The 25,541-nt window shown below is 38.3% G+C and overlaps 1 long non-coding RNA gene and 1 other non-coding gene across 2 annotated transcripts in view; one reads left to right on the forward strand and one right to left on the reverse strand.

The window, feature by feature from the left end:
- The window catches only part of LOC123848253 (uncharacterized), a 44,639-nt gene that overhangs the window by 9,134 nt on the left and 9,964 nt on the right, over window positions 1-25,541 (reverse strand). Inside the window, exon 2 of the long non-coding RNA XR_006791729.3 lies at window positions 522-599. This is a non-coding gene — a long non-coding RNA (uncharacterized LOC123848253). The remainder of the gene's footprint in view (window positions 1-521; window positions 600-25,541) is intronic.
- LOC123849068 (U6 spliceosomal RNA) lies at window positions 21,051-21,157 on the forward strand. The gene has a single exon (XR_006791913.2). It is a non-coding gene; the product is annotated as a U6 spliceosomal RNA (small nuclear RNA).

A 25,541-nucleotide genomic window follows, 5' to 3' on the forward strand; every position in this document is an offset into this window, starting at 1 on the left:
TCCTTTTATAAAGCCAGTCGCACAGTGTACTCTTGATATACCACACCAGAAAAGGATGGTCTGAGGAACAAAATTACTTTCCTAAACCCAGTCATGCACATAAATGCAACAAATTACAAATTTTCTAAAAACTAGCAAACTAAATTTATAAACATATTAAAAATATGCTATCAGATTAGTTTTATCCCAAGGATGCAAGAGTGGTTTAATGTTAGGAAATCTATCATTCTGCACATTGACTAAGAAAAAAATATTTTAACAGTTGCTTGAGAGTACATTTCATTGTTCGTTTATGATTTAGAAAAATAATCATCCTTCATCTTCATTATTACAGTAGTGTACTAATGGGTCTTCCTGACATTCCCAATGCAATTCAAATTTATCCTTTTAAAACTTGTATATCAGATCATAGGTCACTCTTCTGATTAAAACACTCCATAGATCTCCACAGCATTCAGTGAAACCCAAAGTCCTTACCATATCCTGCAAAGCCCTACATGATCTGTACCATTAACTTTTACCTCATGTTTTACTGCTTTCCTCCTCCATCACAGAGCTCCAACACAATGATCATCTCCTGTTTTAAGAGCACTGTAAAACTGTTGAAAGATAAAGAGAAAAATCTTTTTTTTTTTTTTTTTTAAAGAGAGAAATCTTAAAAGTTGCCAGAGAACAAAGACCATTCCCCCTCTAAGGAGCAACAAGACTAGTTGATGACTGACTTTCCAAGAAAAATGATAGATATCTAGAAGACAAATTTTCAGTACTAACATAATAAAGTGAAACAAAAATCTACCAACCTAGGATTCTATACCCAGTGAAAATATCCTTCAAAATGAAAACAAAATATTCTTTAAAGCAAAAGCTCTTAAATCTAGACCAAAAATAATACTAATAGGGAATTCTTCAGATAGAAGGAAAACACAAGGAGAAGAAAGCATCAGAAAATACAAATCTATGGGTAAATCTAAATATTAAATGTATTTTAAAAAATACTGTCTTGGGTGCCTGGCCTGTTCAGTGGATACAGCATGTGACTCTTGATCTCAGGGTCATGAGTTCAACTCCATATTGGGCACAGAGATTACTTAAAAAAATTCTGTCTTGGGTGTTATACGCAAACAATGAATCATGGAACACTACATTAAAAACTAATGATGTATGGTGATTAACAACATAAAAAAAAATTCTGTCTTGATCACAGTTTAAGTGTGATAATGCATGAAAAAAAATTAGTGCTCTAACACAGAATAAGAACCAGCTTCGGAATTCTGCAAATTTTGTCTCAGATGCTCTTCTTCCTTAGCAACACAAATGAAATGCAACTGAAATAATTTATATGAGTCAGCTGTTATGTGAACTTACATACACGTGTGTGTATGTATATATATACATATATGTATCAATTCAATACCATTTCTAGATGTCACTGATGCTATATCTCCTGTAGGTACATTTTTAAAAAATCAGGTTTCTAAATTTCTAATACTTTTGTATATTTATCTTTCCTTGGTGCCAAGAGGTTTATAACATCTTTTTAATTTGTTGTGACATTATATACATCTTTCTTTATGCTGTTACTATTTTAACATTAAATTCCACTGGAGTCTAGTTCCAGGCCAAAACGTTATACGTGCTCCTTCAGGTTCAATGACAGGCAATTGCACAGGCTTTACCAAGCTGGCCTCGTGGGGGAAACCTGCCCTCCTCACAACAGACTTGCTGCATGGTCAGTGTATTGCAGTCTCTGGAAGGAGTTGCAATCAAGGACTCAGACCCTCATTCCACCCCTGAGCCAACATTGCTGATACACATTCAGCATTCCTAGCCCAACTGCCTCCATTCAGAGGCCTCCATACAGTGGAGCCTCTACCAAGACTTCTTTATCAGGGGACCTCGACTAAAACTTTTTTCCCTTCTGACTCAGTACTTTTTTACTCCTAGCCATTACCCCTTTTCCTTCTCCCAAGCCCCAAGTCCATAAAATGGTAGGAGTGTTTTGTCCAGCTCTTCAGCAGTGAAACATTTTCCACTGCCAGCACTGCCTATCATCTGACTGGCCCATGCCTGGTACCATTCCATGATAAAAAATGGAACATTGAAGAGCCAGCATTTTTCTTTGCTTCTTACCTGCAGTAGCACAGGAAAGGAATAAAGCCTTCATTATTACTTTCAGTTTGGCTCACTGTTCTATTCGACTACATTGACACTTGAAGGTTTGACAATTTTTCAATTTCCTCTTTTTTGATTTTCACTGGCCTAGTATTTTAATCTTTATTTCTTTGTATCAGTTTTTTATTTATATTGTGGTTTGTTAACATATAGTGTAATATGGTTTCAGGAGTAGAATTCGGTGGTTCATCATTTACCTATAACACCCCGTGCTCATCACAACAAGTGCCCTCCTTAATCCCCATCACCCATTTAGCCCATCCCCCTGCCCACCTTCCTACATCAACCCTCAGTTCACTCTGTATAGTTAAGAATCTCTTATTGTTTGCTTCTCTCTTATTTTTTTTTTAAATAAAGATTTTATTTATTTATTTGACAGAGAGAGACACAGCGAGAGCAGGAACAACAGGGGGAGTGGGAGAGGGAGAAGCAGGCTTCCCGCAGAGCAGGGAGCCCGATACAGGGCTAGATCCCAGGACCCTGCGATCATGACCTGAGCCGAAAGCAGACACTTGACCAACCTAGCCACCCAGAGGCCCCCTTTTTTTCCTCTTCTATATTCATCCGTTTTGTTTCTTAAATTCCATATATGAGTGAAATGATATGGTATTTGTCTTTCTCTGACTTATTTCACTTAGCATAAGGCACTCTAGCTGCATCCACGTCATTGCAAATGGCAAGATTTCATTTTTTTCTTATGGCTGAGTAATATTCCATTTTATGCCACCCCTTCTTTATCCATTCATTAGTCAATGAATATTTGGGCTCTTCCCATAATTTGGCTATTGTTGATAATACTGTTATAAACATCAGGGTGCACACATCCCTTTGAATCAATATGTTTGTACCCTTTGGGTAAATAACTAGTAGTGTAGTTGCTGGATCATAGCTTAGTTCTATTTTTACTTTTTGAGGAACCTCCATACTCTTTTCCAATTTTAGTATATGTGCTACTGAAGTGAACACGATACTGTTTTCCAGAGTCACTACACCAATTTGCATTCCCACCAACAGTGCAAAAGGGTTCCTCTTTCTTAGCATTCTTGCCAACCTCTGTTATTTTCCTGTGTTGTTAATTTTAGGCACTCTTACAGGTGTGAGGTGGTCTCACTGTGGTTTGATTTGTATTTCCCTGATGATGATGACCTTGAGCATTTTTCATGTGTCTGTTAGCCATCTTAATGTCTTCTTTAGAAAAATGTCTATTCATGTCTTCTGCCCATTTCTTAACTGGATTGTTTTATGGGTGTTTGGTTTGATAAGTTCTTTGTATGTTTTGGACACTAACCCTCCATCAGATATGTCATTTGCAAATATCTTCTCCCATTCCGTAGGTTGCCTTCTAGGTTTGTTGTTTCCTTTGCTCTGAAGCTTTGTATCTTGATGAAATCTCAATAGTCATTTTTGCTTTTGTTTCCCTTGCTTCTGGTAACATGTCTAGTAAGAAGTTGCTACAGCCAAGGTCAAAGAGGTTACTGCCTGTGTTCTCCCCTAAGATTTTGATGGCTTCCTGTTTCATATTTAGGGCTTTCATCCATTTTGAGTTTATTTTTGTGTATGGTGTAAGAAAGTGGTCTAGGCCGCCTGGGTGGCTCAGTCATTAAGCGTCTGCCTTCCGCTCAGGTCATGATCCCAGGGTCCTGGAATCTAGACCCATGTTGGGAAGTCTGCTTCTCCCTCTCCCACTGCCCCTGCTTGTGTTTTCTTTCTCGTTATGTCTCTCTCTGTCAAATAAATAAATAAAATCTTGAAAGAAAGAAAGAAAGTGGTCTGGTTCATTCTTCTGCATGTTGCTGTCCAGTTTTCCCAACACCATCTGTTGAAGAGACTGTTATTTTCCATTGGATATTTTTTTCCCGCTTTCTTGAAGATTAGTTGACTATATAGTTTTGGGTTCATTTCTGGGTTTTCCATTCTGTTTCATTGATCTATGTGTCTGTTTTTCTGCCAGTACCATACAGTCTTAATCACTACAGCTTTGTAATATAGCTTGAAGTCTGGAATTGTCATGCCTTCAGCTTTTCTTTTTCCAGATTGCTTTGGCTATTTAGATTATTTTGTGTTAATGTACAAATTTTAGGATTGTTTTTTCTGGCTGTGTGAAAAATGCTGGTGGCATTTTGATAGGGATTGCATTAAATGTGTAGATTGCTTTGGGTAGTATAGACATTTTAACAATATTTGTTCTTCCAGTCATTGAGCATAGAATGTTTTTCCATTTCTTTTTGTCCTCTTCAATTTCTTTCATAAGCGTTCTATAGTTTTCAGAATTCAGATCCTTTACCTCCTTGGTTAGGTTTATTCCTAGGTATCTTATGGTTTTTGGTGCAATTATAATTGGGATCAATTCCTTGATTTCTCTCTCTTCTGCTTAATTATGGGTGTAGAGAAATGCAACAGATTTCTATATGTTGATTTTGTATCCTGTGACTTTACTGAATTTATATATCAGTTCTAGCAATTTTTTGCTTTAGTCTTGGGTTTTCTACAGAGTATCAATGTTGTCTGCAAAGAGTGAAAGTTTACTTCTTCATAGATTTGGATGCCTTTTCTTTTTGTTGTCTGATTGCTGAGGCTAGGACTTCCAGTACTATGTTAAAATAACAATGATGAGTGGACATTCCTGTCTTGTTCCTGACCATAAAATAAAAGCTCTGTTTTTTCCCCATTGAAGATGATATTAGCTGTGGGTATTTCGTACATGGCCTTTATGATGTTGAGTTATGTTCCCTTTATCCCTACTTTGTTGAGGGTTTTTTTTTTTTTTTTATTCATTTATTTGAGAGAGGATGAGATAGAGAGAGCATGAGAGGGGGGAGGGTCAGCGGGAGAAGCAGACTCCCTGCCGAGCAGGGAGCCCGATGCGGGACTCGATCCCGGGACTCCAGGATCATGACCTGAGCCGAAGGCAGTTGCTTAACCAACTGAGCCACCCAGGCGCCCTTTGTTGAGGGTTTTTATCAAGAATGGATGCTATACTTAATCAAGTGCTTTTTTCTGCATCTATTGAGAGGATCGTATGGCTCTTACCTTTTTTTTATTAATGTGGTGTATGACCTTGATTGATTTGTGAATATTGAGCCACCCTTGCATCCCAGAAATAAATCCCACTTGATTGTGTTGAATGATTCTTTTAATGTACTGTTGGATACTATTTGCTAGTATCTTGTTGAGAATTTTTGTATCCATGTTCATCAGAGATATTGGCCTGTAATTCCCTCCTTTAGTGGGGTCTTTGTCTGGTTTTGGAATCAAAGTAATACTGGCTTCATAAAAGCAATTTGGAAGTTTTCTTTCCATTTCTGTTCTTTGGAACAGTTTGAGGATAAGTATTAACTCTTCTTTAAATGTTTGGTAGAATTCCCCTGGGAAGCCATCTGGCCCTGGACTTTTGTTTGTTGGGAGATTTTTTATTACTGATTCAATTTCTTTGCTGGTTACGGTCTTTTAAAATTTTCTATTTCTTCCTGTTTGAATTTTGATAGTTTACATGTTTTTAAGAATTTATCCATTTCTGGGTGCCTGGGTGGCTCAGATGGTTAAGTGTCTGCCTTCCGGCTCGGGTCATGATCCCAGGGTCCTGGGATCAAGCCCTGCATCGCGCTCCCTGCTTGGTGGGGAGCCTGCTTCTCCCTCACCCTCTACTGTTCCCCCAGCTTGTGCTCTCTTGCTCTCTCTGTCAAACAAATAAATAAAATCTTAAAAAAAAAAAAAAAAAGAATTTATCCATTTCTTCCAGATTGCCCAATTTGTTGGCATATAATTGTTCATAATATTCTCTTATAATTGTTTGTATTTCTGCGGTGTTGGTTGTGATCTCTCCTCTTTCATTTGTGATTTGATTTATTTGGGTCGTTTCTTGTTTTTGATAAGTCTGGCTAGAGGTTTAACAGTTTCATTCTTTCAAAGAACCAACTCCTAGTTTCATTGGTCTGTTCTGTTTTTTCTGTTTCTGTATCACTTATTTTGGCTCTAATTTTTATTATTTCTTCTGCTGCTGGCTTTAGGCTTTATTTGCTCTTCCTTTTCTAGCTCCTTTAGGTGTAAAGTTAGGTTGTATATTTGAGACTTTTCTTGCTTCTTGAGGTAGGCCTGTATTGCTGTATACTTCCCTCTTAGGACTGCTTTTGCTGCATCCCCAAGGTTTTGGACTATCGTATTTTCATTTTCATATGCTTCCGTGTATTTTTTTAATTCTTCTTTAATTTCTTGGTTAACCCACTCATTCTTTTTTTTTTTTTAAAGATTTTATTTATTTGAGAGAGAGAGAGAGAGCACAAGCAGGGGGAGGGTCAGAGAGAGACGGAGAAGCAGACTCCCCAGTTGAGCAAGGAGCCTGACACAAAGCTAGATCCCAGGATCCTGGGATCGTGACCTAAGCTGAAGGCAGAGGCTTAATCGACTGAGTCACCCAGGTTTCCCAAACCATTCATTTTTTAGTAGGATGTTCTTTAACCTACATGTATTTGTGGTCTTTCCAAATTTTTTCTTGCTATCAACTCCAAGTTTTATAATATTGTGGCCAGAAAATATGCATGGTATAATCTAAATCTTTTTGTATTTGTTGAGGTCTGATTTGTGACCTAGTATGTGATTTATTCTGGAGAGTGTTCCATGTGCACTCAAAAAGAATGTATTCTGCTGCTTTAGGATGAAATGTTCTTAATATATCTGTTAAGTCCTTCTGGTCCAGTGTGTCATTCAAAGCCATTGTTTCCTTGATTTTCTGCTTAGATGATCTTTCCATTGCTGTAAAGTCCCCTACTATTATTGTGTTATCAGTGAACTCCTTTATGTTTGTTATTGTTTTATAGACTTGGGTGCTCCCAAGTTGGGACCATAAATATTTACAATTGTTAGATCTTCTTGTTGGATAGATCCCTTTATTAGCTAGTTTGTCTGTTATAAGTATGGGTATGCCACCTTTTTTTCTTTTTAAGATTTTATTTATTTGACAGAGAGAGACACAGTGAGAGAGGCAACACAAGCAGGAGGAGTGGGAGAGGGAGAAGCAGGCTTCCCGCTGAGCAGGGAGCCCGATGTGGGGCTCGATCCCAGGACCCTGGGATCATGACCTGAGCTGAAGGCAGACGTTTAACAACTGAGCCACCCAGGCACCCCTATGCCACCATTTTTGGTGTCCATTAGCATGATAAATTGTTCTCCATTCCCCCACTTTCAGTCTGTAGGTGTCCTTTGGTCTAAAGTGTTTTTGTTTTTGTTTGTCTGGGAAACTCTTTATCTCTCCTTCTATACTGAATGACAGCCTTGCTGCATAAAGTATTCTTGGCTGCATGTTTTTCCCATTCAGCACACTGAAAATATATATTATGCTACTTTCTTCTGGCCTGCCAGGTTTCTGTGGACAGGTCTACTTCCAGGCTTATTTGTCTTCCCTTGTAAGTTAGGGATTTCTTTTCCCTTGCTGCTGTCAGGATTTTTTCCTTATCCCTGTATTTTGCAAATTTTACTACAATATGTCTTGGTGTTGGCCTGCTTTTTGTTGATTCTGATGGGAGTTCTCTGTGCCTCCTGGATTGACATCTGTTTTATTCCCCAGATTAGAAAAATTTTGGCTATAATTTGCTCAAATAAACCTTCTGCCCCTTTCCCATTCTTTTCTTCTTCTGGGACTCCTATGATATGAATGTTATTACGCTTTATGGAATCACTGAGTTCCCTTAGTCTACATTCATGATCCAATATTTTTCTTTCCCTCTTCTTTTCAGCCTCATTATTTTTCCATAATTTTATCTTCTGTATCACATATTCATTTCTCTGTTTCTTCCATTCTTGTGTTTTGTTTTTTTTTTTAAAGATTTTATTTATTTATTTGAGAGAGAGAGAATGAGAGACAGCACGAGAGGGAAGAGGGTCAGAGGGAGAAGCAGACCCCCCGCTGAGCAGGGAGCCCGATGCAGGACTCGTTGCAGGGACTCCAGGATCATGACATGAGCCGAAAGCAGTCGCTTAACCAACTGAGCCACCCAGGCGCCCCATCCTTGTGTTTTATTACCTCCAGACGGTTCCACATCTCAGTTATAGCATTTTTTATTTCAGCCTGACTAGTTTTAGGTCTTTTATCTCTGTGGTAAGAGACTCCCTGGTGTATTCCATGCCTTTCTCAAGTCCAGCTCGTATACCTATGTCTGTTGTTTTAAATTCTAGTTCAGACATGTTACTTACATCCATTTTGATTAGATCCTTGGCTGTGATATTTTCTTATTCTTTCTTTTGGGATGACTACCTCTGTCTTGGCATTTTGTCTAGATCTCTGTCTTCTGTGTGTTAGGAAAGCCTGCTATGTTTCTTTTTCCTTCTTAATGACTATATTAAGAATAGGTCATATACTGTCCAGGGCCTGACGCTTCAGGAAGTGTCTCTGTTGGATGCTGCATGCACTCTGCTGCTGTGTTTTGGCTGCTCTTTCCCTCAGGTCAGTCCTCTGCAGAGTTTCTCCTTGCCTGCGGTGGGAAGCATTTTGACCTTGGCCAGTGCATGGTGAGTTTTAACTAGGTGTGCTTTGGTCTGCTTGTTAAAAGAGGCTAGATCCTGGGACACCTGGGTGGCTCAGTCAGTTAAGCATCTGTATCTTGATTTTGGCTCAGGTCATGATCTCAGGGTTGTGGGATTGAGCTCCATGATGGGGCTCAGCTCCCTGCTGAGATTCTCTCCCTCCCACTCCCCCTCCCCCTCCCCTTAAAAAAAAGAGCTTAGATCCTGTTTCCACTAGAACTGCAGCTTTGCAGCATTCTATGGTCGGTAGAATTGGTGCATCCAGCAGGGTTTGTGCTAGTCTGCTGGGGGAAGAGCCCATTACTGCTCTGGCTTGCAGACACGCTTGCCCTAGTAAAAAGCACCTGAAGAACACAGCAGGGGCACGGCTTGGTGTAAGCAGCTTGAGCCTCCACTGTGGGTGCTGTGATGCTCACTGAAGTCTGCCCATGCTGATGGGCAGGAGTAAAAATGGCATTAACCAGTTCTCTCATCCCCAGAGAGGGAAGTTCACACCTGCTGCCATTCAGGAAATCCTCACATAAGAGTGACCAATCTCCCCTTGTGAGTGCCAGGCATTCCTCAAATCCCTGTCTTCACCTTTGTCTCTGTCTGAGTCATCTGCCCACCCAACAGCACAGCTCCTGTGTTTTATCTCAGGTGCACCTGCTGGGTTTCAAAACTCCAAATTTTAGGGACCCAGCACACGATGGACCCACGCTGTGGGTCTCGCCCCACCATGACCAGTGCTGGTTTGTCCCAGAAGGGCAGTTGCATGAACACACAGGGGCCTGGAATTTATGGTAAAGCACATCAAAAAGCCAGCATCCAGGTTAGCTGCCTCTCAGCAGGTGTCTCTGCTCCTCTGCTAATGAACAGAGCAGCTCAATGGCACTTACCAGCTCCTTTGTCCCCTAAGAAGCAGTGGACTTCTCCCAAATGCACTCGAAGAAGGGAAACTATCTCTCCCAATGTGTCTCAGGGGACCCTCAGACCACACTGTCCACTCCAGGGCCTCTGCCCTCCTTCTCCACAGTAGCAGCTCCATGCCTGCCAGGCTCTACCCCAGCGATGGCATGGACTTCTAAACCTTCCATCTTTGAGCTCCACTGCTTGTAAAAACTTGTGATAATCAGCCCCTCTCATTTACCTCGTCAGTGGTTTTAGGGAAGTGTTTTTCTTTTCTTTTTTTTAAGATTTTATTTATTTACTTATTTGACAGAGACACAGTGAGAGAGGGAACACAAGCAGGAGGAGTGGGAGAGGGAGAAGCAGGCTTCCTGCTGAGCAGGGAGCCCGATGCGGGGCTCGATCCCAGGACCCCGGGATCATGACCTGAGCTGAAGGCAGACGCTTAACGACTGAGCCACCCAGGTGCCCCTAGGGAAGTGTTTTTCTTGTGCAATCCTCTGCAAGCTGTTCTTACTCTCTCCTTTCTCTGTGATCCCCTCCACAGCACCTGTGATTCTTTTCTGCCAAATCATGTCTCTGTACCAACTACCTTCCACAATATGGCCTCTTTTCTCCCTCTAGTTGTGTAGTTTGTTCTCCCAGTCCTCAGACTGATGTCTTGGGTGCTCAGAATGATTTGAAATAAAATAATCAAACAAAAGTCACAGAACTGAAGAATATAATAACCTCACTGAAAAATACACTAGTTCAACAGCAAGTTGCATGAAACAGAGAAAAGGATCAGTCCACTGTAAGGCAAGGCAGTGGAATTCATCCAATCAGAGCAGAAAAAGAAAAAAGAATGGGAAAAGGTAAAAATATCTTGAGGGGTTTATGGGTAACATTAAGTGAGCTAACACTCATAAGGGTCCCAGAAAAAGAAGAAAGGGCCAAAATCTTGTCTTGAGTAATAAAGGCTGAAAACATCCCTAACCTAGGGAAGGAAACAGACATCCAGATCTAAGATGCCCAGAGCATTTCAAAAAAGATGAATACCAAGAGACCCACACTAAGATATAGTATAATTAAAATGTCAAAATTTAAAGGCCAAAAAAATATTAAAAGCAGCAAGAGAAAAACAATTTGTTACATAAACGGGAACCCTTAACTTTTCAATTATGTAATAAATAACTCATGGGGATGAAAGCAACAGAATAAGGCATGTAGTCAATGGCATTTTAATAATGTTGTAAGGTGAGATGGTGGATACACTTGTTGTGAGCATAGCATTATGTACAGAGTTGTCACATCCCTCTGGTGTACACCTGAAACTAATGTAACATTCTATGTCAACTTTACTTCAATTAAAAAAAAAATTAAAGGAACACCAAAAGACTAACAGTATATTTTTTAGCAGATATTTTGTAGACTATGAGGGAATGGCACAGTATGTTTAAAGTGCTGAAGGAAAAAACCTTGCAATCCTTGGAAGATGCTGGATTAGGAGGATTCTAAATTCAGTATGTTCCATAGACAAACCTGCATAACAGCCACATAGGTACACTGAACACAGAAAACGACCCAAAGATCGGCAGAACAGACTTTCAATGGTTAACCGTAGAGAGGAGGACACATGGGAAAGGATAGGAGGGGTGGGGATGCAGTCTGGAACCAAAGTCTCAGTGAGACTAACTACAGATGGGAGGGACACCACAAGCACAGAGAAAAGAAAGGAGCACACCCCACACCAGACACCACAGACACGGGAACTGCATTGGGAAAACCAGTCCCCATAACATTTGACTTTGAAAACCAGTAGGGCTTGGGGCACCTGGGTGGTTCAGCTGGTCAAGCGACTGCCTTCAGCTCAGGTCGTGATCCTGGAGTCCCAGGATCGAGTCCCGCATCAGGCTCCCTGCTCAGCAGGGAGTCTGCTTCTCCCTCTGGTCCTCCTCCCTCTCATGTTCTCTGTCTCTCATTCTTTCTCTCTCAAATAAATAAATAAAATCTTAAAAAAAAAAAAAAAAAAGAAAACCAGTAGGGCTTAACATCATGAATTTTTACAATCAGTGGAGCTTAACTCTGGGTAAAATTTAGTAGATTCAGTCCTGGGAGAGCCAAAGGATGATAGGAAAAACTGAGGCCCCACCAAGATACAGCACAGAAGAAGCACTTTGTAAAGCACCTGGGGTATAAGTGAAAATTACTAATCCCTCAATGTGTGCTGAAGAAGCAGGGATCTTTAGGAGACTTCAAGAACAAAAAAACTGATGGGCACCATTTCTCCCCCACCTCCAGCCTAAATAGTGGGATGTCTGCATGAAAAAGCATGAACACCCTCCACCTACCTTTCAAATACCACATGCCCCCTCTCCCATTCTTCTGCAGATCCTCTGGATCTAAACTGCCCCACCAAGCAGGAGTCCCTCCAAAGCAACTCCTTCCACTTTCTGTCCTGAATGCAGCCCTGGCAAGGACCAGCACCACCGCAAAGTGATTCCTGCCCTATGGAGAGGGAAAATGACCACACACACCAGGACATCTGCAGTCCCAGCAGCCACACTGGTGGTGTGGAGAGAGTGATCTCCCGATCAGTGCATGTGCAGCCCTAGCACAGGGTCTGGGGCAAACATATGGACTAACTGCAGGCCACGCCTACCAACAAAAGCCTCTCAGTGGACAAGACAAGGACTGCTGGCTGTAGTTGGTGGGATCACAGCCCAGACAAATGGGCTGAGGACAGTGCCTGGTCTGACTGCTGAGCCTGCCCAGTTACATGCCCACAATATCCCCAGACTAGCTTGTTAACAGCACAGGACCAACCCAGCCCACAAGAGGCAAAATGGGCCACTGATGAAAGCAAATGAGGCTTAGCTATATGAGTGGAGCACACAAAACCCATAGAGGAGACACCTCTGATGTGCCTGGTGAACAGGGAACATTGCACTATAGGGCACCACAGGAAATCTTACTCACAAGGCCACATTTTTCAAGATCAGGAGACGTAGCTAAGTTTCCTAACACATAGAAACAAACACAGAGAGATAAAATGAGGAGATGGGAATATGTCACAAATGGAAGAACAAGAACCACAGCAAAAGGACTAAATGAAATGGAGATAAGGAATATGCCTAATAAAAAATTCAAAGTGATGGTCATAAAGATGCCTACGAGACTTGAAAAAAGAGTGGAGAATGTGGGACCTTTGACGAAGAAATAGAAAAAAGAAAAAACCAGAGAAGAAAACTAAAATTAAAAACACACTACAGGAAGTCAATCGTAGATTAAAGGAAAAAGAAAAATGGATTAGAGAACTGGGAGGCAAAGTATTGGGGGGGAAAAAAACCAAGCTACACAGCAAAAAAAAAAAAAAAAAAAAGAATAATAAAAAATGAGAATAGGTTAAGGGAACTCAGTTACATCATCCAGTGTAATAACATTCGCATTATAGGGATCCCAGAAGTAGAAGAGAGAGAACATTTATTTAAGGATATAAGAGCTGAAACTTCTATAACATGGAGGAAGGAAACAGACATCCAGTTCCAGGAAACCCAGAAAGTATCGAACAAAAACACCCAAGGAGATTAACATCAAGACACACAGTAATTAGGGCGCCCGGGTGGCTCAGTCGTTAAGCGTCTGCCTTCGGCTCAGGTCATGATGCCAGGGTCCTGGGATCGAGTCCCACATCGGGCTCCCTGCTCAGCAGGAAGCCTGCTTCTCCCTCTCCCACTGCCCCTGTTTGTGTTCCTGCTCTTGCTCTCTCTCTGTCGAATAAATAAATAAAATCTTTAAAAAAAAAAAGACAGTAATTAAATGGCATAAAAAATAGTGATAAACAGAGATTTTAAAAGCAGCAAGAGAAATAACTGAATGGATAAAAAAAGCAAGACCCTTCTATATGCTACCTATGAGAGATTTATTTCAGACCTGAAGACATGTAGATTGAAAAGACTGAAAGTGAAGGGGTGGAAAAATGTTTACCATCCAAATGAAAGAGAAAAAAAAAACAAAAAACACCTGGGGTAGCAATACGTATATCAGACAAAATAGACTTCAAAACAAAGATTGTAACAAGGGATAAAGAAGGACATATGATAAAGTGATAAAGGGAACTAATCAATAAGAGGATATACAAATGATAAATATGTAAGTACCCAACATGGGAGCACCTAAGTACATGAAACAAATATTAACAGAAATAAAGGAAGAAATTGGCAGTACAATAATAGGAGGGGACTTTAAAACCCCACTTAAATCAATGGATAAATCATCCATACAGAAAATCAACAAGAAAACCATGGCTTTGAATGACACACTGGACCAGATGGAACTAACAGGTATATTGAGACCATTCCATTCAAAAACAGTAGAAAACACAATCTTTTCAAATATACATGGATCATTCTCCAGAATAGATCACATGTAGGGCCACAAAACAAGTCTCAATAAGTTAAAAAAGATGGAAATCACATTAAGCATCTTTTCCAACCACAATGGTATAAAACTGGAAATCAATCACAAGAAAAAAATGACAAATACATGGAGGCTAAATGACATGCTACTAAACAATGGATGAAATAACCAAGAAATCAAAGAGGAAATAAAAAAATTCATGGAGACACATGAAAATGAAAAAACAACAAACCAAAATCTTTGGGAAATATCAAAAACTGTTCTTAGAGGAAGGTTTATGGCAACACAGTCTTAACTCAAGAAGAAAAATATCAAAAAAATAACCAAACCTTACACCTAAAGGAGGTTGAAAAAGAATAAAAAAACAAAGCCCCAAACCAGTAGAAGGAAGGAAATAAGTGAAATAGAGTAAAAAACAATTGAACAGATCAGTGAAACCAGGACTTGGTTCTTTGAAAAGATTAACAAAATTGATAAACCTTTAGCCAGAATCATCAAGAAAAAGAAGAAGTTTCATTAAACAAAATCAGAAAAGAAGGAGGAGAAATAACTGATGTCATAGAAATACAAAAGATTATAAGAGTATAAAAAATTGTATACCAACACACTGGACAACCTAGAAGAAATAGAAAATTCCTAGAAACATGTAACATCTGAAAACTGAATTAAAAAGAAATAGAAAATTTGAACAGACCAATTACTAGCAATGAAATTGAATCAGTAATCAAAAAACTCAAAACAACCCAAAAGTCCAGGACCACACAGCTTCACAGGTGAATTCTACCAAACCATCAACTTACTGAATAGGAGAAGATATTTGTAAATGATATATCCAATAAGGGGTTAATACACAAAATATATAAAAAATTTATATAACTCAACACCAAAAAAATAATCCAATTAAAATTGGGCAGAGGAGGAAAAAAATGGGCAGAGGACCGGAATAGACATATTTCCAAGGAAAACATAGATAGCCAACAGATACGTGAAAAGATGCTTAATATCTCTAATCATCAGAGGAATGCAAGTTAAAACCACAGTGAAGTATCACCTTACACCTATCAGAATGGCTAGAATCAAAAAGAGAAGAACAACAGGTGTTGGTGAGGATGTGGAGAAAAAGGAACCCTCATGCACTGTTCTTGAGAATGCAAACTTGTGTAGCCATTAGAGAAAAGAGTATGGAGGTTCTTCAAAAAATTAAAAATAGGGGTGCCTGGGTGGCTCAGATGGTTAAGCATCTGCCTTCAGCTCAGGTCATGATCCTGGAGTCCCAGGATCGAGTCCCACATCGAGTCCCACATCGGGCTCCCTGCTCAGCGGGGGGTCTGCTTCTCCCTCTGACCCTCTTCCCTCTCGTGCTCTCTGTCTCTCATTCTCTCTCTCAAATAAATAAATAAAATCTTTAAAAAAAAATGTCATCTATAGATGAATGGATAAAGAAGATGTGGAATATATATATATACAATGGAACATTACTCAGCCATAAGAAAGAATGAAATGCCATTTCAAAAACATGGGTGGACCTAGAGGGTGTATTCTTAAGTGAAATTTTCAAAATCAGTCAGAGAAAGACAAATACCATATGATTTTACTTATATGTGGAATTTAAGAAAAAAAAACAAAAGAAAGAAAAAAAGACAAAAAAAGAAACTCTTTTTTAAAGATTTTATTTATTTATTCATGAGAGACAGAGAGAGAGGCAGAGGGAGAAGTAGGCTCCCAAGGAGCAGGGAGTCCGATGCAGGACTCGATCCCAGGACTCTGAGATCATGACCTGAGCCGAAGGCAGATGCTTAACCATCTGAGCCACCCAGGCGCCCCCCCCAAAAAAGAAACTCTTAAATCCAGAAAACCAACTGAGGGTCCCCGGCGGGAGCTGGAGGAGGGGTGATAAAGGTTGTAATAAATAAAGGGGATTAAGAGTACATTTATCTTTATGAGCATGAAGAAAGTAGAGGATTGTTGAGTCATTATGCTATAGTACCTGAAAATAATATAGCACTGTATGTTAATTATACTGGAATAAAAAATAAAATTAAAAAAAATTTTACCCTACCCAGTTAACAGTCAGAATTGAAGAAGAGATAGTTTTTCCATATAAGCAAAAGCTAAAGGAGTTCATCACCATTAAAACAGTCTTATGAAATGTTAAAGGGACTTCTTTAAGCTGAAAAGAAAGGGCATTAATTAGTAACAAGAAAATGGATGACAGAATAAATCTCACTGGGAAGGTAAATAAATGTCAAAATAGTGGATTAGGGGGGACGCCTGGGTGGCTCAGTTGGTTAAGCGACTGCCTTCAGCTCAGGTCATGATCCTGGAGTCCCAGGATCGAGTCCCGCATCGGGCTCCCTGCTCAGCAGGGAGTCTGCTTCTCCCTCTGACCCTCCTCCCTCTCATGTTCTCTGTCTCTCATTCTCTCTCTCTCAAATAAATAAATAAAATCTTAAAAAAAAAAAAAAATAGTGGATTAGGGGTCCTGGGTGGCTCAGTCATTAAGCATCTACCTTCAGTTCAGGTCATGAATCTAGGGTCCTGGGATCGAGCCCCGCATCAGGCTCCCTGCTCAGAGCCTGCTTCTCCCTCTCCCACTACCCCTGCTTGTGTTCCCTCTCTCGCTGTGTCTCTGTCAAATAAATAAAATCTTAAAAAAAAAAATAGTGGATTAATCAGTTATAAAGTGAGCATAAAGGTTAAGAGACAAAACTAGTAAAAAAAAAACACTATGATTGCAATTAATCGGTTAAGGGATACACAAGATAAAAAGATGTAAAATGTGGGGCACCAGGCTGGCTCACTCAGTATAGCATGTGACTCTTGATGTTTGGGTTGTGCGTTAAAGCTCCACATTGGGTATAGAGCTTACTTTAAAAAAAAAAAAAAAAAAGATGTAAAATGTGTTATCAAAAATATAAACTATCAGTGGTAAGAGTAAAGATGGTGAGCTTCAGATTGAATCAAACTTAATTGTTATCAACTTAAAATATACTCTAAGTTTTCATACATAAGCCTCATGGTAATAACAAAGCAAAAACCTGTAACAAATACACAAAAGACAAAGAGAAAGGAATATAAGTAAACTACTAAAGGAAGTCATTAGGCCACAAGGGAAGAGAGCAAAAGAAGAAAGGAAACAGAGAGGAAGTAGAAAACCAGCCAGTAAACAATAATGAAATGGCAATAAGCACATGCTTATCAATAATTACTTTAAATACAAATGGACTAAATTCTTCAATCAAGACATAGACTGGCTGAGTGGATTAAAAAACAAAAACAAAAAACAAGACCCATCTATATGCTCCCCACAAGAATCTCACTTTAGATGTAAAGTGAAAGGATGGAAAAAGATATTCCATGCTAATGGAAACAAACAAACAGCTAGAGTAGCTATACTTATAACAGACAAAAAGACTTTAAAACAAAGTTGTAATAAGAGACAAAGATGGGACTTACATCATGATAAAGAGGTCAATACATCAAGAGGATATAACACATAAATATTTATGTACCCAATAAGAAGCACCTAAGTGGGCACCTGGGTGGCTCAGATGGTTAAGCGTCTGCCTTCGGCTTAGGTCATGATCCCAGGGTCCTGGGATCGAGTCCCACATAGGGATCCCCGCTCAGCGGGGAGCCTGCTTCTCCCTCTGACCCTCTTCCCTCTCATGCTGTTTCTCTCTCGCTCGCTCTCTAAAAAATAAATAAAATCTTTAAAAAAAAAAAAAAGAAGCACCTAAGTATAGAAAGGAAAAATTAATAGGCCTAAAAGGAGAAATAGACTGCAATATAATAATAGTAGGAGGTTTTAACACCCCACTTATAGCAATGGATAGATCAAGCAGATAAAAAATCAATACAGGATCATTGGCGTAAATGATAAATTAGATCAGATGGATTTAACAGATATACATAGAACATTACATCCAAAAATAACAGAGTACATATCCTTCCAAAGCACAGATGAAACATTTTGCAGGATAGATCATATGTTAGAACAGAAAACAAATCATAATAAATTTAGGAGAAGTGAAGTCATGTCAAGCATTTTTTTCCAAGCACAATAGTATAAAATTAGAAATTAATTACAGGAAGACTCAAAAATTCAAAAATATGTGGAGACTAAACAATGTGCTACCAAACAACCAATGAGGCAAAGAAAATATCAAAAGAGAAAGAAAAAAATACCTTGAGACAAATAAAAATGGAAATCTAACATACCAAAATTTGTGTGAGGCACCCAAAGCACTTCTAAGAGCAAAGTTCACAGTGATAAATGCCTACCTCAAGAAACAAGAGATGTTTCAAATAACCTAACTTTACACCTTACAGGACAAAAAAAAAAAAAAGTTAATAGGAGTAAGGAAATAAAAAAGATTATAGCAGAGATAAATGAAATAGAGACTAAAAAGACAATAGGATCAGTGAAACTAAGAGGTTGTCCTTTGCAAAGATAAACAAAAGTAACAAGACTTTTGCAAGAGTCATCAAGAAAAAAAAGGACTCGAATAAGTCAGAAATGAAAGAGATATTACAACTGGATACCACAGAAATTCAAAGGATCATAAGAGACTACTATGAACAAGTATATGCCAAGCACTTGGACAACCTAAAAGAAATGGATAAATTCCTATAAGCATACATTCTACCATGACTGAATCATGCTGACATAGAAAATCTGAACAAACTGATTACTGGTAAGGAGACTGAATCAGTAACCAAAAACTTCCCAATAAACAAAAGTCCAAGAACATACAGCTTCAGTGATAAATTCTACCAAGCATTCAAAGAATTAACACCAACCCTTCTCAAGCTCTTGTTAAAAACTGAAGTGGAGGGAATTCATCCAAACTCATTTTATGGGACCAGCAGTACTCTGGTATCAAAACCTGACAAAGATGCCACAAAAAAACAATGTTACAGGCCAATACCCCTGATAAACATTAAAAACCTCAACAAAATATAAGCAAGCCAAAGTCAACAATACATAAAAAGGATCATACACCATGATCAAGAGGCATTTATTCTAGGGATGCAAGGATGGTTCAACATCCACAAACCAGTAAATGTGATTCACTACGTTAGCAAAATGAAGTACAAAAATCATATGATCATCTCAATAGATGCAGAAAAGGCATTTGAAAAAAACTAACATCCATTTATGATAAAAATTCTCAATAAAGTGGGTATAGAGGGAATATGCCTCAACATAAGAAAGGCCATATATGATAAGACCATAGCTAACATCATACTTAATGGTGAAAGACTGAAGGCTTTTCCTCTAAGACCAGGAACAAGATGAGGGTGTCCACTTTCACCACTTCTATTCAACACAATACTTGAAACTCTAACTAGAGCAATCAAGCAAGGAAAAAAAAAACATCAGAATTAGAAAAAAACAGAAGTAAAATTGTCTCTATTTGCAGAAGACATGATTTAATATATAGAAAACCCTAAAGGCCCCAACAAAAAAAACTGTTATCACTAATAAACAAATTTAGTAAAGTTGCAAGATACAAAATCAATACTCAAAAATCTATTACTTTTTGGGGTGCCTGGGTGGCTCAGTCTGTTAAGTGTCCGACTATTGATTTCAGCTTTAGGTCATAATCTCAGGGTCATGAGATCGAGCTCGTGTAGAGCCTGCTTAAGATTCTCTCTTTCCATCTCCCTCTGCCCCGTCCTTCACTGCTCATGCTCTAAATAAATAAATAAATAAATATTAAAAATCTGTTATGCTTCTATACATTAATAATAAACTATCAGAAAGAGAAATAAAACAACCCTGTTTACAACTGCTTCAAAAAAATACACCTGAGGGTGCCTGGGTGGCTCAGTCGTTAAGCTCCTGCCTTCAGCTCAGGTCATAATCCCAGGGTCCTGGGATTGAGTCCCTGCATCGGGCTCCCTGCTCGGTGGGAAGCCTGCTTCTCCCTCACCCACTCCCCCCTGCTGTGTCGCTGTGTCTCTCTCTGTCAAATAAATAAATAAAATCTTTAAAAAAAAAAAAATACACCTAAGAGTAAATTTAACCAAGGAGGTGAAAGACCTGTATACTAATAACTGTAAGACATTAATAAAAGACATTGAAGTCACAAACAAATGGAAAGATATTCTGTGCCAATGGGTTGGAAGACTGATTATTGCTAAAATGTCCTCACTTCCCAAATTAATGTAGAGATTCAGTGCAATTCCTATCAAAGTTCCAGTGGAATTTTTCAAAGAAACAGAACAAACAATCCTAAAATTTGTATGGAACCACAAAAAACCTTGAACAGCCAAAGCAATCTTGAGATAGAAGACCAAAGTTGGAGGCATCACACTCCCTGATTTCAAACTCCATTACAAAGTTATACTAATTAAAACAGTGTGGTAGTGGCATAAAAGCAGACATAGATCAGGGGCACAGAATAGAGAGCCCAGAAATAAACCCACATTTACATGGCCAATTAATTTACAACAAAAGAGGAAAGAATATACCATGGGAAAAGGAGACTCTGTTCACTAAATGGTGTTCAGAAATCCTAACATGCAAAAGAATAAAACTAGACCAGTAAATTACACTATACACAAAGACAAATTCAAAATGGATTAAAGATGTTAATGTAAGACCTGAAACCATAAAACTCCTAGAAGAAAACATATGTGGTAAGCTCTTTGGCATAGGTCTTGTTGAGAATTTTAGAATCTGACACCAAAGCAAAAGCAATAAAAGCAAAAATAAGTAAGTGGGACTACGTAATACTAAAAAGCTTCTGCACAACAGAAGAAACCATTCACAAAATGGAAAGGCAACCTAGTGAATGGGAGAAAATACTTGAAAGTCTTATATGTAATAAAGGATTAATATCCAAAATATATGAAAAACACATATAACTCAATAGCAAAAAACAAACAATCCAATTAAAAAATGGGCAGGAGATCTCAACAGACGCTTTTCCAAAGAAGACACAGAGATAGTCAAAAGACACAATAAAAGATGCTCAACTTCATTAATCATCAGGGAAATGAAATCAAAACCACAATGAGATATCACATCACACTGTAAGAATAGCTATTATCAAAAAGGCAAGAGAGTGCTCACTTTGGCAGCACATATACTAAAATTGGAATGATACAGAGAAGATTAGCATGGCCCCTGCACAAGGATGACACGCAAATTCATGAAGCATTCCATACTAAAAAAAAAAAAAGGCAAGAGATAAGTGATGGCAAGGATATGGAGAAAAGTAAATCCTTGTACGCTGTGAGTTGAAATGTAAATTAGTGAGCCACTATAGAAAACAGTATGGAGGTTCATCAAAAACTTAAAAATAGAACTACTATATGATCCAGTAATTCCAATATTGGATATCTATACAAAGAAAACAAAAACTAATTCTAAAAGATATATACACCCTTATGTTTACTACAACATTATCTACAGTACGCAAGATACAAAACCAAACCAAGTGTCCACTGATAGGTGAAAGAATAAAGAAATTATGGTATGTATATACAATGGAAAATTATTCACCCATAATAAAGAAGAAATCTTGCCACTTATAGCAACATGGATAGGCCTACAGGGCATTACGCTAAGTGAAATTAGTCAGAGAAAGACAAGTACCATATGATCTCTATTATATGTGGAATCCCAAAATACAGAATGAACAAACAAAAACAAAACAAACAAGCTCATAGATACAGAGAACAGATTGGTGGTTGCCAGAGGCAGAGTGTGAGGGGTGGGAGAAATGGATAAAGAGGATAAAAAAGTAAAAAGAAGAAAAGAGCTTGATTTCAATGATGACAAATAAATGCCTTTTACATTTTGATTACTAAATGAACATTGTGAGTTCAAGAGGGTCAACATGTGACTATTTCCTAATATAAGTTTTAAGTGTGCAAAATTAGGTTACCCTAATATGAGGCAAGGCCTATAAAATACATTTCTTATTTCCCAGAAGTTGGATGGGTACATTTAAAATTAAATGAAATTCTATTTACAATGTTCCTTTTTTCCTATCATAAAACTAACTTCTATTTTTCAAAAATAAAACATAAAAAAACTATAGATCAATATCTCTCATGAACATAAATGTAAAAATTCTCAACAAATATTAGCAAATTGAATCAAACAAGATTTATATACCACTACCAAGTGAGATTTATCTCAGGTATGCAAGGCAGGTTCAACATTAAAATATCAATTAATGTAATCCATCACACTGATAGGCTAAAAAGAGAAAAACCACATGATCATTTCAAAATATGCAGAGAAAGTATTTGACAAAATCCAACACCCATGATGATTAAAATTCTCAATAATCTAGGAATAGAAGGGATCTTCCTCAAATGAATAAAACATCTACAAAAAAACCCCTATACCTAATAATACTTAATGGTGAGAGACTAGTATAAGTTTTCCCACTAAGATCAGTAATAAGGCACTAGTTTTCAACACCACAGTCCAAGTATTAGCTAATGCAATAAGGCAAGGAAAGGAAATAAGAGGTATACAAATTGGAGAGAAAGATAGTAAACTGTCTTTTTTCCCAGATGACATGGTCAGCTATGTAGAAAAACCAAAAGAATTGACAAAAAAATCTCCTGTACCTCCATGATTATAATAGCAAGGCTGCAGGATACAAGGTTAAAATATAAAAGTCAATTGCTTTACTATGTACCAGCAGTGAAGAACTGAAAATAAAATTTAAAATACAGGAGATTCCCATTCAAGATGGCAACATAGGAAGACTCTGAATTCACCTCCTTCACAGAACACACCAACTTACACCTATTAACACAACAATTCCACGTGAGAAAGAACTGAAGTCTGACTGAACAACCAAAGACAAAGAGAATGGCCAGAGAACAAGAGAGACAGAGCTACAGTAACAAAGGGAATCCCCACCCCCAACACTGCAAACAGTAGTGGGGAAGGATAGTATTGAAGGACGAGGAACAGATCCCTCTGTCCTTGGGCATAGGAAAAAACCCAAAGTTTAAAAAAGCAACTAGCATATAAAAGACACACTAGAAACCTGCCAAACATCAGAGGAGCTGTGGGAAAGCTCTCCAAATCAGAGGGACTGGAGAATGACATAGTTTGGGGTTCCCACCCCACCTTAAGAGCCTAGAATGGAGCAGGGTCCAGACTATGTAACATGTGGGTCTGGTCATCTTTATGAGCTTGCAACTTCAGCGAGCCCAGGGTCTACAAGACCACACCAACCCTGCACACACTGGGACACAGGAAAAAAAGCCATGGTTAAAAAGTGCTGAGGAATTGCAGGAACACTCTCTCCCCTTCCACCTTAAAAGTCCAGATCCACTAGGGTTGGCTTACAGTGAGCCTTTGACCCCAGCAAGCCCGGGGACTACAAACCCACACCAGCTGCCTTGAGGTGCTGAGGCACAGAAAACAAGCTGCAGTTTTTTTTTTTTTTTTAAGATTTTATTTATTTATTTGAGACAGAGAGAGAGAGCACATGAGAGGGGGGAGGGTCAGAGGGAGAAGCAGGCTCCCCACCGAGCAGAGAGCCCGATGCGGGACTCGATCCAGGGACTCCAGGATCATGACCCGAGCCGAAGGCAGTCGCTTAACCAACTGAGCCACCCAGGCGCCCCAACAAGCTGTAGTTTTGTGGTTTTTGTGTTTGTGTGTGTGTGTGTTTTAAATTTTAATTTAATTTAATTTTACTTTGTAAAATTTGTCTTGTTTTGTTATTTTTTTTTTGGTTTTCTTTTATTTCTTGTTCTCTTTTTAAAATTCTCTTCTTTTTGTTCTTTCTCTTTTTACTTTTTTCTTTTTGTTTTCTTTTATTTTATTATTTTCTTTTTTCTTTTATTATTCTTTTTATTGGTATTCTTTCTATAAAAAGCCATGGTATAAAAGACTAGCATATACAGCCACAACTCCAGCCAGCCAGAAAAAGTCATTAGGCACACACAGTTTGCATAGGGGATTCCACACACAACTCCTTAAACATTAGGAGAAGTAGTTCTAATCCACGGAAACAAACACAGAAAGTCACATAAATGGAAATAGAGGAATATGCTCCAAAAGAAAGAACAAGAAAAAACCTCAGAAAAAGACCTAAATGAAACAGAGATAAGCAATATGCTTGATAAAGAATTTAAAGTAATGATCATAAGATACTCACTGGGCTGGAGAAAAGATTGGACTAAGTCAATGACACTTTCAATAAAGAGATAGAAGACATTAAAAGAGCCAATCAGAGTTGAAGAATACAATAACTGAAATAAAAAACAAACTAGAGGAAATCAACAGATTAGAGGATGTGGAAGAACGTAGCAGTGATCTGGAAGACAAGGGAACAGAAAGCACACAAGCTGAATAGCAAAAAGAGAAAACTGAAAAAAAATTAGGATACATTAAGAGATTCCTTAGACAACATCAAGTGAACAAACATTTGCATTATAGGTGTCCCAGAAGAAGAGAGAGAAAGGTGTAGGAAATTTATCTGAAGATATAATAACTGAAAACTTTCCTAACCTAGGGAGGGAAATAAATATTCAAGTCAAAGAAGCAGAGAGAGTTCCAGAAAAGTTGAACCCAAGGAGGTCCACATCGCAACAGATAATAATTAAAATGCCAAGGGTTAAAGACAAAGAAAGCATCTTAAAAGAAGCAAGAGAGAAATAAAAAGTTACCTACAAAGGAAAACCTATAAGGCTCTCAGATGATTTTTCAGCAAAAACTTTGTAAGCCACATGGAGTGGCATGTTATATTCAAAGTACTGAAAGGAAAAAAAACCTACAACAAGTACTGCCATACCTGGCAATGTTATCATCCAGATTTGAAAGAGAGACAGAGTCTCCCAGACAAACAAGATAAAGGATAGATAAAGATAAAGGAGTTTATCACCACTATGCCAAGCTTCCAAGAAATGTTAAAGGAACTTCTTTAAATGGAAAACAAATGGCCATAACTGGACATAAGAAATATAGGGAAAAAAAGATGTAAAATATGACAACATATACATAAAATATGGAGAAAGGAGTAGAAAAGGAAGACAAGGGGAAAACAAAAAAGAAAAAATCTCTTTCTTTTTCTGTTTTATTGTTGTTGTTGCTAAAGAATGTTTGAACTTAAATGTCCATCAAATTAATATGGACTGCTATTTACTTATAATGTTATATATGAAGCTCATGGTGACCACAAATCGAATAACTATGACAGATACACAAAAAATAAAGAGAAAGCAAGCCAAACATTACTATACTCATCAATCACAAAAAAAGAGAGCAAGAGAAAAGAAAGAAAGAACTACAAAAAGAACCAGAAAATAAATTTTTTAAAAGTTTTTATTTAAATTCCAGTTAGTTGGGGCACCTGGGTGGTTCCGTAACTGAAGCATCTGCCTTTGGCTCAGGTCATGATCCTGGGGTCCTGGGATCAAGCCCGCATCAGGCTCCCTGCTCAGCAGGGAGTCTGCTGCTCCCTCTGCCTCTCCCTAGTGCTCTCTTTCTCTTTCTCAAATAAATAAATAAATAAATCTTAAAAAAAATAAAAATAAATTCCAGTTAGTTAACATACAGTGTACTATTAGTTTCAGGT

Source organism: Mirounga angustirostris, unplaced genomic scaffold (assembly GCF_029215605.1).
Source record: "Mirounga angustirostris isolate CCGP_5_RB_7025 unplaced genomic scaffold, mMirAng1.0.hap1 SCAF_2, whole genome shotgun sequence".
Classification (NCBI taxonomy): Eukaryota; Metazoa; Chordata; class Mammalia; order Carnivora; family Phocidae; genus Mirounga; species Mirounga angustirostris.